The sequence below is a fragment of the Mustelus asterias genome, unplaced genomic scaffold, assembly GCF_964213995.1.
Source record: "Mustelus asterias unplaced genomic scaffold, sMusAst1.hap1.1 HAP1_SCAFFOLD_95, whole genome shotgun sequence".
In the NCBI taxonomy this organism is placed as follows: Eukaryota; Metazoa; Chordata; class Chondrichthyes; order Carcharhiniformes; family Triakidae; genus Mustelus; species Mustelus asterias.
Window position 1 is genome coordinate 536,586 of NW_027590143.1, and position 15,464 is coordinate 552,049.

Consider the following 15,464-nt stretch of genomic DNA (forward strand, 5'->3'; position numbering starts at 1 on the left):
AAATTTCTTTACTGTCCAACTGTTGAAACAGCACAGATGATTTCAAACATTTTCTGGTGTACCAGCATGATGTTCGTAGGCGGCAAAAAGTCAATGTCAGCAATTCCTGGCATCGTGACTCGGAAAGAATGGTTGCTCCACTCCATTGCTCATCTCGATTAAATTTCCATGCTGTCTTCTCATATACACTTACATCAGACAGTTACGTCATCAACTTGCCAGTTACCAACTGAGATCAAGAAATAATTCCATGAATTACCAATAAATAATTCACTTAAGAAACAAAACTTTCGTGGGATATGTATGTCACTGGCTGTCCAGCATTCATTGTCCACCTCTTGTTGCCCTTGAGAAGATTGCGGTGAGCCGTCTTCTCAAAATGCTGATACAATTTTCTAGGCCATTTGAGAAGAGAGTTGACAGTCAACAACATTGCTGTGGCTTTGGAGTCACGTGTAGAAAATACTAGGTAAGGACGGCAGACATACTTCCCTAAAGATTATTGGTGAACTAGATGGGTTTTCCCGACAATCGACATTGGTTCCATAGTCATCAGTACATTATTAATTGCAGATTTATTTTTGCTGAATTCAAATTCCAACACCTGCCATGGCGAGATTCCAACCCGGGACGGCAGAATATTAGCTGAGTTTCTGGACTAATAGTCTCGCCACCTTACCACTGGGACATCGTCTCTCCTTTGTTAACTATTTAATTGAAACACATATTTCGTTGTTTTCTTTTAGAAATAAGTGTTTGTGACTGAATGCAACCAATGTATTAATTAATTCATATTGTGCTACACTGCTGTTAATTATAATGATTAAACAACAGTGAATCGTTCGCCATTCCTATCAATTGGGCTGTACATGTCAGAAATATATTTTCTCCTTCATTCAATCCAAATTTACTTTGTTTTGCTTCACTCTTCTAAATGACTTCCTCTTACCTACTGAAAATGCTATTAAAAGAGTGACCCCTTCCACCCCCCCCCCACCCCCGCCCTCCACCGTCACTCACCCCTCAACATTTGAAATCTTGATTTTGTTGACTCCAGTCAACAATCAAGTCAGTTGCTATCCAGCACAGTAGTTCCAAGACAATGATAGAGGACTTCAGATGCTTGAGGAGACTACATTAGATGAGGAGGTTTCTCTCAGACGAGGAAAAAAATAAGGCAGGAGTTAATAGCTGTATATCGAACTGGAAACCCTGTGAAAATATTTAAAGCAGTGGGCAAATTTCAAAGGCGTTCTTATCGCATAGTGGGATCAGGAATTCAGTGGGTTAAAGACGGATGGGAGCAGATTTAATATTAAACTTCCAAAAAAAATTGTGTACGCACTTGGAGATGAAAAACAGCAGGGCTGTGTGAAATGGTAAGTAAAAGAGGCTTATTCGATCGGTCTGTCAAAACAATATGAAAAAAGTCATATTGGGATTTATATAGCGCTGTTCGAGACCAACTGCCATCTCAAAATTCTTTACAACCAATTCAGCATTGAATTCTAGGGGCGAGAGCAATGTAGAAAACTTGGCACGGCGAAATCCAGCAATGTATTTTACACCAAATTGCGTGTTCTTGTGTGATGCCGAATGAGAGATGAAAATGGATGGGACGCCATGATTGACTGCCATGCTTTACGTAGTAATAATTGCTGTCATGCTTCCATCCACCATGGAATACCTTTGTTTGGAATCTGCTCTTAAGGATGGCATTTGCGACAAAGTCGCCACTGCAGTGGTGTTGCTAGTTTTGGAAAGTTTCCTCAAGTTTTGGCCTGAGAGTTGAAATTATAGCTGGTAATTTAAAAGCCTGAATCCTACCAACTTGGCTGATAGGGCCAAGTTTTAGTTTACAACCGCTTTCCATGATTCAATTGTTTAGAAGTTAAGACCACAATTTACACCGAAGCACTGACTCAATCAGTGAAAAGGGTCAACCAGAAGTTTATTCCGACCTCGCCTCGCTTTATTTATGGACAACTCTAACCCGAGTACCTGTAGGCTCCCGAAAGCCAATGTTGAACTGGCAGTTCATCATCCCTTATGTGCATGAAGTCTCGATTCGGCATTAAATTCTGCCACTTGTTCAAATTACTATTTTAGCTACATTTTTCACACCAATAGTTCCTAAGTATGAGTATCACATTTTACAAGACCACGTCCAGTTGTCCCTTGATCAACCCAGAATGGGAGGTGACTTAGTTACAGTGATTCCTGATCCTATCTCACTTTCAAATTACGAGGAGCGGCTGAAGCATCTGTGTTATCTATCACTGAATACACTGAATCCTGAGGCAAAGTTGAACGTTATTTGTCGTTCTTAGTATGAGCTTTTTTCGTGGCACACTGAAAGAAAGATATAACCATTGGCAGAGTTCTGAACAATTGTATTTCGTAGTCATTTGTGACGAAATCATTTTGTGAGTCTCCCAATATCACAATATCAGTAGATATCCCTCTTTCTCAAATCGATGAAAGACAAATTCCATTGATCCTATTCAATACTATTGCAATGTTAATGGATTCTTTCCTCACCAAAATGTTGAATTTAATTAACTTTCGTTTCGTTATGGACAGATCAGAGGATTGCACATTTTGTCATGTTAGAACACAACGTTTTCTCTGGTACCACACTTTCCTAACACATTGAACCTGGGCCGAATGCGTGCACATTTTAAAAATGAGGCATCTTGCAAATATCCTATCTAACCCAGCCTAACTAAAGCTATCGATTGAATTATAACCAGTAACCTTTTCCTCCTTTTTGCAGTTAATATCATGGCTATTGTGACCCTGTCCCGAGGAGGTTGTGGTCTCTCTCGATGTATCACTCGGTACCTGGTGTTCATGGCGGTGACAGACCTCTTGGTTATTATTACCGCCGTGATATTGAATAGAATAGGCGGCATCTATTTCAGAAACAGCTTCTTGCCCAGGACATTAACACGTACCGTCAGTACTGTGCTTATTTATTCATCCCGAGATTCTTCCGTCTGGTTAACTGTCGCGTTCACCTTTGATCGATTTGTGGCCATTAGTTGCCAGAAACTGAAAATAAAATATTGCACCGAGCAAACAGCGGCTGTGGTGATAGGTATGGTCTGTGCTCTGAGCTGTCTGAAAAACATTCCTTTCTGCTCCACATACGAGCCCTTGTATATAATTAATAACGTGGCCTGGTACTGCAATATAAAATCTATATTTTATGTTTCACCCATATGGGCAGCGTTTGACTGGTTTGATAGACTTTTAACACCATGCGTCTCATTCTTCCTGATCATGTTATTCAATGTCCTCACTGTCAGACACATTTTAGTAGTCAGTCGAGCTCGTAGAAAACTCCGGAGCGACAACAATGCAGAAAATCAGCGCGATGCGGAGATGGAGAGTCTTAAAAAAGGGATTGTTTTACTCTTCTCGATATCTGGAAGTTTCATCCTTCTGTGGTTAACATACGTTATCAATTTCTTGTATGTCCAAATCAGGAAATCAAACAGTTTATATAGCCCAAACGTTATCCTGCAGGAAAGTGGAAACATGCTTCAACCTCTGAGTTGCTGCACGAACACATTCATTTATACAGTGACTCAGAGGAAATTCAGACAGCAGTTATGGAATACTGTGAAATATCCACTGAACTTAACTAATAAATTTGCTCAAAAATGAACAAAAATGAAATGGTCAATCTCATAAATGTTCTGCCTTGTGCTCTTGCCTCTCAACTCTCCATAGTGTCTGTAAATTGCTTCTACTCTTGCCAATACTACAGTGATAAACTGACCTTTACTTCGCACTGACCAGTCAAATGTAATCGGTTCTCTGTCTTTCTGGTACTTTCTGCAGGAGGAGAAATATTGGTTTTGCAATAATTTTTATTTTTGTGATGTATATTAAGATGTCAACTACTCACCAGCGTGTGGAGCACTTTAAAATGTACACTATATTTCAACCTCATTTTCTCCTTTCTTGTTTATTCTGATGTTCAATGTTTTAACTGTTAAATGCATTCTAGTGTCGAGCAAACACTTTGGAAGAGCAGGGAGCGCCCAAGTGACCCAAAGATAGACAAGTGAAGGAAATCCATTATCTTACTATTTGCTCTTTTGATAAATTTAATCCTGTTGCAGTCGGTGTTGCTGTTCCGTTCATTTTATTAAAGATTCTACAATTTAGATGTAATAAAGTTCTATGTTGCCGTATTTGTGCAGGAACTAGAAATTACGCTCCACATCCTGAGTTACTGCACTATCACATGTATTTGTGTAGTGACCCGGACACATTCAGAGAGGAATTGAAGAATGCGCTGAGATTTCCATTTACTGGAATTCTAAATGTCATTAAATAGTGATCAGATATTCCATTAGCACCGTCGTGTTCATCTGCTTTTCTGCAACTCGTCTCAGTGAGACAGGGCAGTCTGTTTGTTCCTGTTTTTGTCATCCAGAAAAAAAGCAATGGACAATAAACAGAGAAACAAAAATAAAAGAAAGAAATTAAGTAGCGAATAATTCCGGATTTGAATCAGTTAAATGTTCTGATTCAGCAATGACTCGAAACATAGAGCTTCAGAGTAGAATATCCACATGTTAAATTGGGAGTGAGGTTCATGACTCTGGCATTTTTCTTCAGCTCCAACGCACCAGGCAAAGACAAGAGCCCTCAGTCCCAGCCCAAATCTCAACTCCACCATTCACTCCACACTCCCCCCCGCACCATACCATGCACCCCAACACAAACCCACCACCCCCATCTCCAACATGCTCCTTGTTAACTTGCAGTCTGAAATTGTAAGCTAAATGCTTCGAGCTCTAACTTTGTAATTGCAGTTTTCTGATAGAACGATTAGGTCCTTTAAAATTCAGCAATAAATGTCACTTTGCAAGCAGTGGTTAGAGAATGGAAACATTGCGCTTTTCCTGACTCATATGTACTCCAAACTCAATAGTTGCAAACCAGAGGAATGTATGTTGATAATTATTTCGTGTTTCTTTATTTGAAAATGTTCTGAGCAAAGCAGTAATTTGCAGGGCAAAGAACTATCAATGCACACGCCGCATGAAATAAAAAACATAGAAAAACACTCGAGCTAACACTACAGCAGAGGGTGCTCACTTCATCGAGGTAATTGGCTGAATTTGGGAATTTTAAGGTGTGATTTTGTTCAAAGCTCAAACCCTGTTTTGCATTCCGCTTTCAATTTGACGTTAAGTTGATTTGCAGGTTACTTCCCGCCTTAGTCATTGGGAATCAATTATCCCGCCAGTGCCAGTTGCAAAGTGACTTGATCGCATCATTCCTTGGAATTGCTCCCCTCCTGAGCAGCGACTGTCCAGCTCTTTGTAACTTGGGTTCTTCTGAATACAGGATGTTCTCCTCTTGCACAATGTAACAAACGTGAACTTCGCTGCAAAAGAATGCTTCTCGTTCGAGAAGAGTTTTCTCCATTCGCCCATACAATGTGAGAATCGCTGGCAAGGCCTGAATCCGCTGACCATCCCTAATTACATTTAGTCGCAGTTAAGATTCTGGCACGTTGTATCAGCTCAGCAGTCACATGCTGATCAGATTATGCTGGACAGCAGATTTCCTCCCTAAAAACGAGAGAGTCTGGTTTGTTTTTACAATAACCAGTGGTAATTTCATAGTTAATGTCATTGAAATTGCCTTTCACTTCCAGATGTTATTAACATGCGGACACTGACAAAACGGATTAATAAAACTTTGAATGTTTAACATTTGGAATTTCAACCCAAGCGACTGATTGGACAGAAGAGGCAGCTAAAATGGAACAGGAGATTCGTTTTCACAATGTCTGTAGGATAACTTAAAACATCACAGGACATGAATATTAACTATTGGATCGAGTGACGAGGAATTAAACCGAATGGATAAAGGAATTGTGAGTAGGGACAAAATTAGGAGAACATATTAACCATTAAATAATAAACCTAAATCTGCATGGAATTAATTTAGAGTCAGATTGCAGATCGGACGGGATATTGGAATGGCGGCGGCAACATTGAATGGGCTGCTGTGTCAGCATTCGACAATGCAATCGAGGCAATTTGTTCATAACTGAAAAAAACGTGCACAGTAAATCAATCGAGACGCAAAAGGAAGTTGCAATGTTGGTTCAGGTATGACCGAGATGGGACACTAAATGTGCAGGATCGCAAAATTGAAACAACACACTTTAAATATACACGGAACAGTGTTGGCCTGGATTCGTGAAGGAAACTAGAACAATTGAATTCTGAAAAATTGAAAATTCATAGAAAAAATAAATAGTTGTCTGCTGATAAGGAAATAATATTTAATGAAGTCTGGGCAAAAATAACCTTTAAAATAATGAACGAGAATTTAATGCAATGATGCGCTGGAAACAGGCACATGTATGCAGATGAATATCAATGCAATTACTAAATTCACGTTCCTCGGACCAGATATTCCTGTGAGTACCACTGAAAAATATATCAATGTCACTGTTTTTCTCACTGTTTCCTGTTTGGCGAAGATATTAATTAAATGTATCCTAAAAAGTTCCTTAAACCTGTTTCACTGTCTTGTGATTAACGTGTTCCAGTGCAACCATCGGATGGTGGCATACAGCTACTGCAGGCGCTGGTCTCTGCGATAAGTTCAGTAACTCGATAGTTGCATCTGGGAAGCGGTTGCTGAAATTTGAATATTGAACAGTATTGTCTGAGATTGAAAATTTCAGCAGGAGATTGACTGGTGCGTTCCAATGTAGCGTCACATCTCATTTTGATGCGAATATGTTCCAGAGAAGCTCCCGATTATCTTCCCCTATTCTTATCAATAAATTTATCACTCGAAGCCCCAGGCTCCAGAGCTTTCCACTCAATTATCAGAAACAACATTCAGAACTTCCTCTTGTTTGCTGCAGCTCCTTCCAAACATTGTGATCCACTTTACTCAGGATTTGATCCTGCAATTAATATTGACCTGTCTTTTGGCCTTACTTTGAAATCAGATTCACTTCAATGTCCAATGCTTCGACGTCCTTCTTTTTAGATTATGAGAAATTTGCAACATAAAAACCAATGTCTAATGGGGTGTCTCCATTTGGCGCAGCTTTGCTGATGGCTGAGGTGGCGAATCCTGGGAGGCCGATGCTGTCACAAGCCTGGAAGAAGCTGCCAAGTGTGGCTCTGGGTTGATGTTTGCTCGTTGCTCGTTGTCGGGGCAGAAGAGTCAGAGGGGATTTAAGAAATACAAGATCACTTGGGGGGTGGTGGAAATCTGTAATGAACTGCTTGGGAAGGTGGTGGAGGCCGCAAACCTTACGAGCTGAAACACAAATATTCGGATGAGCAGTTGAAACATAACATTCAAAGATATGGGACAAGTGACGGTAAATGAGATCAGCAACTTTTCCGTTATTTATTGCCGATGCAGACTCAATGGTTCGAAGAACCTTTTCTGCGCTGTATGATTGTATGACTATGACGCTAAGTACCTCTTGATGAAAACAAATTGTTCCTGGTGCTGGAACGTGAGTTTCCAGCCACGATTGAATGAGATTTTACAAGTTCTTCGTTAAATGAAATCATGCCACACAATGTCTATGAATGGGGAACATGGGTAATCTTCCAGCTGGATGAACTTGAATCAGAGCTGGAAATGCGACTCTGGCAAATTGGTTCACACTGCTGCCGTGCAGGGCCAGCAAGCGGGTTCTAATTCCCCCCTTGTGTGACTGTCTTTTTGGAGTTTGCACATTCTCCCCGTGTCTGCGTGGGTTTTGTGCGGTTGCTCCCATCGTCCAAAGATGTACAGGTTAGGCTGATTGGCCATGCGAATTTGCCCATTAGTGTCAGGGAGTGTAGCAGGGTACACACGTGGAGTTACGGGGATAGGACCTGGCTGGGAGTTGTCGGCCCAGGGTGAAGAGGCCTAATAGCCTCGTTCTGAACTGTACTGATACTATGACATGGCAGACATTGATAATTTAAAATACTGTCAAATGTTGCCGCTTTCATTTGACAGCTCATACACATCCACGTTAATCAAACATCACCCACCGAAACATGCAGCCTGATGGTCGGCCCATTGATTATAGTAGAGTAACTGTGAATTTGGCAATGCTTCATAGCTCAAAGGGCCAGTTATCGTGTCCAAGTAGTTAACGTGATGGAATTCAAATCGATCGAGATTTCCTGCTTTTCATTATTCCTGGTATTAACTGTGTGTCCAGAGAGCGAATTCAATCGAATCCATCCAAACACTCGGGAGTTTTCCCATTTCCGTTCAATTACCAAAACCATTCACGAAATGCGTAGTCGGAAATGGAACAGGAACGGAGCCAGGTTGGTGTCAGGCTTGTTTTCAGTGTCTGTGTCTCTCCTTAGGCCCCTGTCACTCTGGGTGTGTGTGTCTGTCTGAGTGTCTCTGTGCGGGACAATGTGCTGCAGTTCCCTACATTCAAATTAAATCAATTATATAAACCAGAGATGCAAGGGACCCAACACTGATTCCCTCAGGAACCCATTGCTTTTCTTTGTCGCTGCTGATGATTGATTTGCTGAACGACATTTTGCTGAAATTTTTCGCAAAGTACGAATTCAAAGGACAATTTGTCAGCCAGCTCAGTTGACGCCAGATGCCTGCAACATCAATGTTTTTTTTTCGGTGTTCTTTAATTCCTCTGTTGAAAGAAAGGAGCAGTTGGCATTATATATCAACAAGCATTCGACTGCAGTCGGGCAATTATTAAGCAAGTGTGTGTGTGCGTGTGTGTGTGTGTGTCTTGGGAGAAAGACCTTGCGCCTTAAGCTAACAGCCTATCAGTTGCATGATGAAACGGTTAGCACTCTGGACTTTGAATCCAGCAATCCGAATTCAAATCTCAGTGGAACCACTATACTCGTCGTTCCGAGTGAATGAACGATACCTGGTGGTAGACCCACTGTCTTCTCTGACTGTGAGCTCTTTGTATTCATGAGCAATCGTCGTCTGCGGCTGAAGCAATGACGCCAGGAGAGGCATTAACTGCATCGTCTGCAATGCGATTGCGGTGGAATTTGTTGGAATTTCCGCAGTGTTCAGAGTTCCAATTTCTGAGGGTTTTAAATAAAATGCCCTTCAGCAAACCAATCAACGGTTTTAGGCAAACAAAACATTGTTCCGCCGAGATTTGAATTCCGATCGCTTGATTCAGAACCCAGAGTGCTCAAAATTACTCCACACAACCGGGAGCACAGCTGCCAGCTGCAAATGGTCAGTCAAAGCATTTGACCTCTTTCATTCAATGTGGCAGCAATAACAAGTGCGACAACAATGTGTTGATATATTCCACTACTGATATGTGAAAAATTCAGAAGACGATACCACCCGCCCCACCATCGGCGCCCCCCTCCCCCATCCTCCACCTCCCCCCCCCCCCCCCCCTCCCGGCTCCCCCAACCCTCCCGCCGCAAATCCATAGCAAATCATTTCACCCCAGGCTATATCGGGTGATACCAGTAGAAATTGTGAAGTTCCACAAGGGATAAAGTCACAGAGGGCTTCAGCACAGAAACATAACTTCGGACTATCGCATCTTTACTGGTCAGACAGCCACCTCTCTAGTCTAATCCCATTTTCCAGCATTTGACCCATAGCCTTGTGTACCGTCAAATCGCAAAAGCACATCTAAATACTTCTTAATGTTAAGAAGGTCTCTGCCTCCACCATGCTTTCAGGCAGTAAGTTCCAGTGTCCCACCACCCTCTGGGTGAAAATGTTTTTCCTCACATCCCCTCTAAACGTCATGCCTTCCAACTTTAACCGCGCGGCATTGATCCCACCACCAAGGAGAAAGGTTTCTCCCTGTCTACTCTCGCTCTGGCCCTCACAGTTATACACATTCAGTTACGTCTCTCCCCAACCCCAAAGAACCTCTCCCCCACCCCCCCCCCCCAACGGACAAACACACCTCAGTCTCCTTTGTTTCATGTAAAAAAATGCCAATCGTTCCAATCTCATTTCATAACTAAAAACCTCCAGCCCTGGTGCCATACTGGTAAATCTCCTTTGCACCATTTCTAGTGCTATCACATCCGTCCAATCATATAGATTCCAGAACTACCCACAATATACTAGCTGGGGCCGAACCAATGTTTTATATAACAGAGCTCAGTACTGGGATTTCACCGCGTGAACTTCCTCCATTCATATAGTCCCAATTATTTCACCTCACTGTGGATTTCAAGAGCAAGCTAACATCAATCAGTGTCCTCATTGGCAGAAGAAGTCACTTCTTTCGATCTCTGTTGTAGAAGAAACGTACAAAACAGCCAAATTGTTTCCTTTGTCGTTTAATGGTTCGGATTTGGGGTTCTCCCTGCCGCAGCTTGAGTTCGATTCCCGGTCAGGGAATGACTTTTTTTTATATTGCTTTCGGACAAGCTGTGAAAATGAAGCCGAATTAGCTCCTGAATGTTAACTGGAGACAGCTCTTTCAAAATCAGCGGAATTGTGATTGGTAGCTTTCCATCAGAGCTGGAAATGTCCGCTTCCGAAAATAAATGCGGAGACAGAAAGGGAAAGACACTGAAAGATAAACAGAAAATGCACGAAAACTGAACACAGCAACCGTCGAGAGCTCTTCATCAAAGGTACAGAGCTCTGTGGAAAGGTCATCCAGAATCGAAACGTTAGCTCTATTCTCTCTGCACAGATGCTGTCGGACCTGCTGAGGTTTTCCAGCATTTTTGCTTTTGTTTCAGATTCCAGCATTCACAGATCTTGCTTTTACAAGACGGACAGAGATAGGCTGACACCCCTGACGATCGAGATGGTGATGCAAAGTAAAATCTGGGTGGTAATGGTATTGATTTTACAGTTAACACGAACACAAACATTTCCAAGATCTGGCTTCAAATCTGGGGCTAATAACAAGAAAATTTCTCACTCACTTTATTCAGTTCCATGAGGCCACAGGAGCGGAACACAGGAGAAGAAGATTAATTTTGCTGCAATGGGTTGTAAGACGATAGGATGACTGTGAAAGTACAAGCAGTAAATGAAAAGTTACAGCACAGGAAGATGCCACTCGGCCTGGTGTGCCGCTCCGAAACAGCAGCTGTGATTGGCTGATCAGAAATGAGAAATAGACCCGTTTCTCATGCAAAATGCTGTGTTCATCATTTGTCACGTACTGGTGGAGTGAAACAGACAACGTAATTTCTGGATGGTTTGCGAACCATCAACGATCTGTTAACAGCTGAACGCTCTGACCAATTGCGACAAAGATATTGAGATGCCGACAGTATCCGAAAAAAAAGATGTTAGCAAGTTCCCGACATGTCCGACCCAATTCTCTTTCTGTAAAACCTAGTTCAGCATGACCATATTTTTTAGAATTCCAAACGTGTCACTTTGACTATTTTACCTCCACAGTGTTGTTGAAGTGTGGGGATTATTCCTCGTCTCCTAAAATGGGGATAGAACAGGTAGGGAGAGACTCTTTATACGTCGAGGGTCAGGAGACAGAGGGCTGAGATTGAAGATACTTAAACCAAGTCAGACTTAAGTTCATATAGCGCTGGAACACTTAACAGCAAAGGGTTTCGGTAACATACATCCAAAAAAGCTACAACCTGAATTAAGTGCCGTGGACCACTCCTCAATGACACCAGCAGAAACAATTCATATCATATGTGATATTGGCAGTGAACAAACTAAAGGGCGTAGGATTGGGTCATTATCACATTGAGCGTCCCGGCTCTTTAAGACAGGTGCCACAGTGGTTAAGCACAAAGCTAACCGAATTCCAGTAAATTGGAGGCTGCTTTCACCAGAAACTAGCAACTGTGAGAATCGTAAAGGGGGATGGATAAACACTCAGTTTCAGTGGTTATATTGCTGGAGGAATGGAGAACTGGAATTCGCCCAGGAAAGCAGCAGTTTAACAATATGCGGCTCGAACAGACGACACTGAGATTTAGCGGTTCATCGACTGTGCGAGCCGGACAGTTGTGGCAGTGAAATATCTTCCATATTCTAAATTTCTCCTACAAAATAGCATGTTTAGCGAGATTTGTTCAGGAATTGGTAATATCAATTGTTTTTTGCCGAGCACGAAGTGAACTAGTCCCGCGTGTGTAACTTTCAATTTCTAAAAGCTTCCAGGGTCAGTGAAAGTACAAGGGAACACACAGCAGACATTCATCACTGTAAAGAATTGACCCTCAATAGCTGCCTTCACACCTCCTCTCCCGTTCAGTTATCTCCAGGTCTATCAAATGCAATTCATGTTTAGCTATGTCCAATGTCTCGTTCCACTGATTATGGTCGATTCGCTCTGTATGGTTGTTTGCAACTGGCTTCTTCGCTCGATGGTTAGAATTGATTGAGTCATATATTCAAATAGCTCAGTCTCTCTGTGAGTGGAAGGTTATTTGTTGCATTACTGCTGTCCTCTTGTTGACACAGGTTCTAAAAACCTCTCATTAATTTGAAGATAATATATATAAAACTCCTTTTGAAGAAGTAAAACAAAGGAAAACTGATAATTTCAGGCGAAGCAAAAGTGCATGGAGGATTGCAGAATCCACCACAGAATAAATGGTAAAGATGTACCGAAAGATCAGAATATGATTAGGCTGAGTTGTGGTTATTTTATTGCAATTGTGTTCGAAAAAAATATTTGAGTTCATTTCGATGAGATTACGGTCGCTAAAACATATCCAGTGGATATAGTTTATTTGAAATTACATAAGAAATTCGCCAGGTCGCAAAGGTTTTTTTTCAAAACAGGAAGTAGGCCCAGCAGCAGCCTGGGAAGGTTTTGGAGGGTTTAAAAGTAGGCCGCACCTTTGAGCGGGCAGCGTCGTTCGTGGGCAGCAGAGTGAGCAGGGGACAGAGTGAGAGCTGAAGGGCTTTGGCTCAAAACGGGCTTTGGCGAGAACAGGCAGAGGCAAGAGTAGGTTTTTTTTCTTTTTCAGAAAGTTTATTCCTGTATTTCCCCAGAGTAAAAAAACAATGCCAGGCAAGATGTTGGAATGCTCCTCTTGCAGGATGTGGGAGATCAGGGAGACCTCTGCTATCCCTGACGACAGCAGCTGCAAAAGATGCATTCAGCTGCAGCTGCTAGCAAAGCGTGTTAGGAAACTGGAGAAGGAGCTTGATGACCCCCATCTAATTCGGGAGAATGAGAAGTATATAGACAGTAGCTTTAGGGAGATAGTTACACCTAAGCAGCAGAGCACAGGAAATTGGGTTACTGTAAGGAGAGGAAATGGCAGTGTGAAAGAGACAGCCCGAGCAGGGTTTCCCTGTGGCCATACCCCTCCACAACAGGTATACTGAATTGGATACTGTTGTGGGAGATGCTTTACCTAGGACAAGCTGCGACAGCCGGAACTCTGATACTGAGTCTGGTTCTACAGCGCAAAAGGGTGGGATGAAGAAGAGGAGAGCAGTAGTGATAGGGGACTCAATGGTCAGAGGTATGGACAGGAGGTTCTGTGGTCGGGACAGAGACTCCCGCATGGTTTGTTGCCTCCCAGGTGCCAAGGTCAGCGATATCTCTGATCGTGTGCACAGCGTTCTAAAGTGGGACGGTGATCAGCCAGATGTCGTGGTACACGTCGGTACAAATGACGATGGAAAGGAAGAGTGAGGAGGTCCTAAAGAGTGAGTACAAAGAGCTTGGAAGGAAGTTAAAAAGCAGGACCCCGAGGATAGTAATCTCAGGATTGCTACCTGAGCCACATGCCAGTGAGGGTAGGAGTAGAATGCTTGGGCGGATGAAGACGTGGCTGAGGAACTGGTGCAGGGGGCAGGGTTTCCAATTCTTGGATCATTGGGACCTCTTCTGGGGCAGGTGGGACCTGTACAAGAGAGACGGGTTACACCTAAACTACAAGGGGACCAATATACTTGCAGGGAGATTTGCTAGTGTTATTGGGGAGCGTTTAAACTAGATTTGCAGGGGGATGGGAACCAGAGTGCCAGAGCAGATAGTGGAGCAGGGGTCAAAAGACAGGTTAGTTCAAGCAAAATCACAAATGGAAGGGTAGAGTGTGGTGGAAATAATCTTTTGAGGTGTGTCTATTTCAATGCCAGGAGTATTGTGGGGAAGGCAGATGAGCTGAAGGCGTGGATAGACACATGGAAATATGACATTATAGCCATTGGTGAAACTTGGCTACAGGTGGGGCAGGACTGGCAGCTCAATGTTCCAGGGTTCCAATGTTTCAGGCGGGATAGAGGCAGAGAGATAAAAAGTGGGGGGGGGGGGGGGGGGGCGGGGGGGGCGGAGGCATTGCTGGTCAGGGAAAATGTTACGGCGGTACTCAGGCAGGATAGATTAGGGAGCTTGTCTACAGAGGCCCGATGGGTGGAGCTGAGAAACAGGAAAGGTATGACCACATTAATGGGGTTGTATTATAGACCACCCAATAGTCAGAGAGAATTGGAGGAGCAAATCTGCAGAGAGATAGCTGACAACTGCAAGAAACACAAAGTTGTGATAGTAGGGGATTTTAATTTTCCACATATAGATTGGGACTCGCATACTGTTAAAGGTTTAGACGGGGTAGAGTTTGTAAAATGTGTTCAGGAGAATTTTCTACATCAGCATATAGGGGTGCCAACTCGAGAGGATGCGATATTGGATCTCCTATTGGGAAATGAGTTAGGGCAGGTGATGGATCTGAGTGTGAGGGAACACTTTGGATCCAGTGATCATAATGCCATTAGTTTCAACCTGATCATGGATAAGGGTAGATCTGGTCCTTGGGTTGAAGGTCTGAACTGGAAGAAGGCCAAATTTGATGAAATGAGAAGGGATCTGGGAAGTGTGGATTGGCACAGGCTGTTCTCTGGTAAGGATGTAAATGGAAAGTGGGAGGCCTTCAAAGGAGAAATTTTGAGAGTGCAGAGTTTGTATGTTCCTGTCAGGATTAAAGGCAAAGTAAACAGGAATAAAGAACCTTGGTTCGCGAGGGAGATTGTAACACTGATTAAGAGGAAGAGAGAGTTGTATGAAATGTACAGGCAGCAAGGAACAGATCAGATGCTCGAGGAGTATAAAAAGTGCAAGAAGCTACTGAAGAGGGGAATCAGGAGGGCGAATCGAAGATATGAGGTTGCTTTGGCAGACAGAGTGAAGGAAAATCCAAAGAGCTTCTAGAGGTATGTTAGGAGCAAAAGGATAGTGAGGGATAAAATTGGTCCTCTTGAAGACCAGAGTGGTACACTGTGTATGGAACCAAAAGAGATGGGGGAGATACTAAATGGTTTTTTTACATCCGTGTTTACTGAGGAAACGGGCATGGAGTCTATGGGAATAGGACAAACTGGTCGGAAGGTCTTGGAACCTTTACAAATTAAAGGGAAGGAGGTGCTCGCTGTCTTGAGGCAAATCAGAGTGGATAAATCCCCAGGACTGGACAGGGTATTCCCACGGACCTTGAGGGAAGCTAGTGTTGAACTTGCAGGGGCCCTGG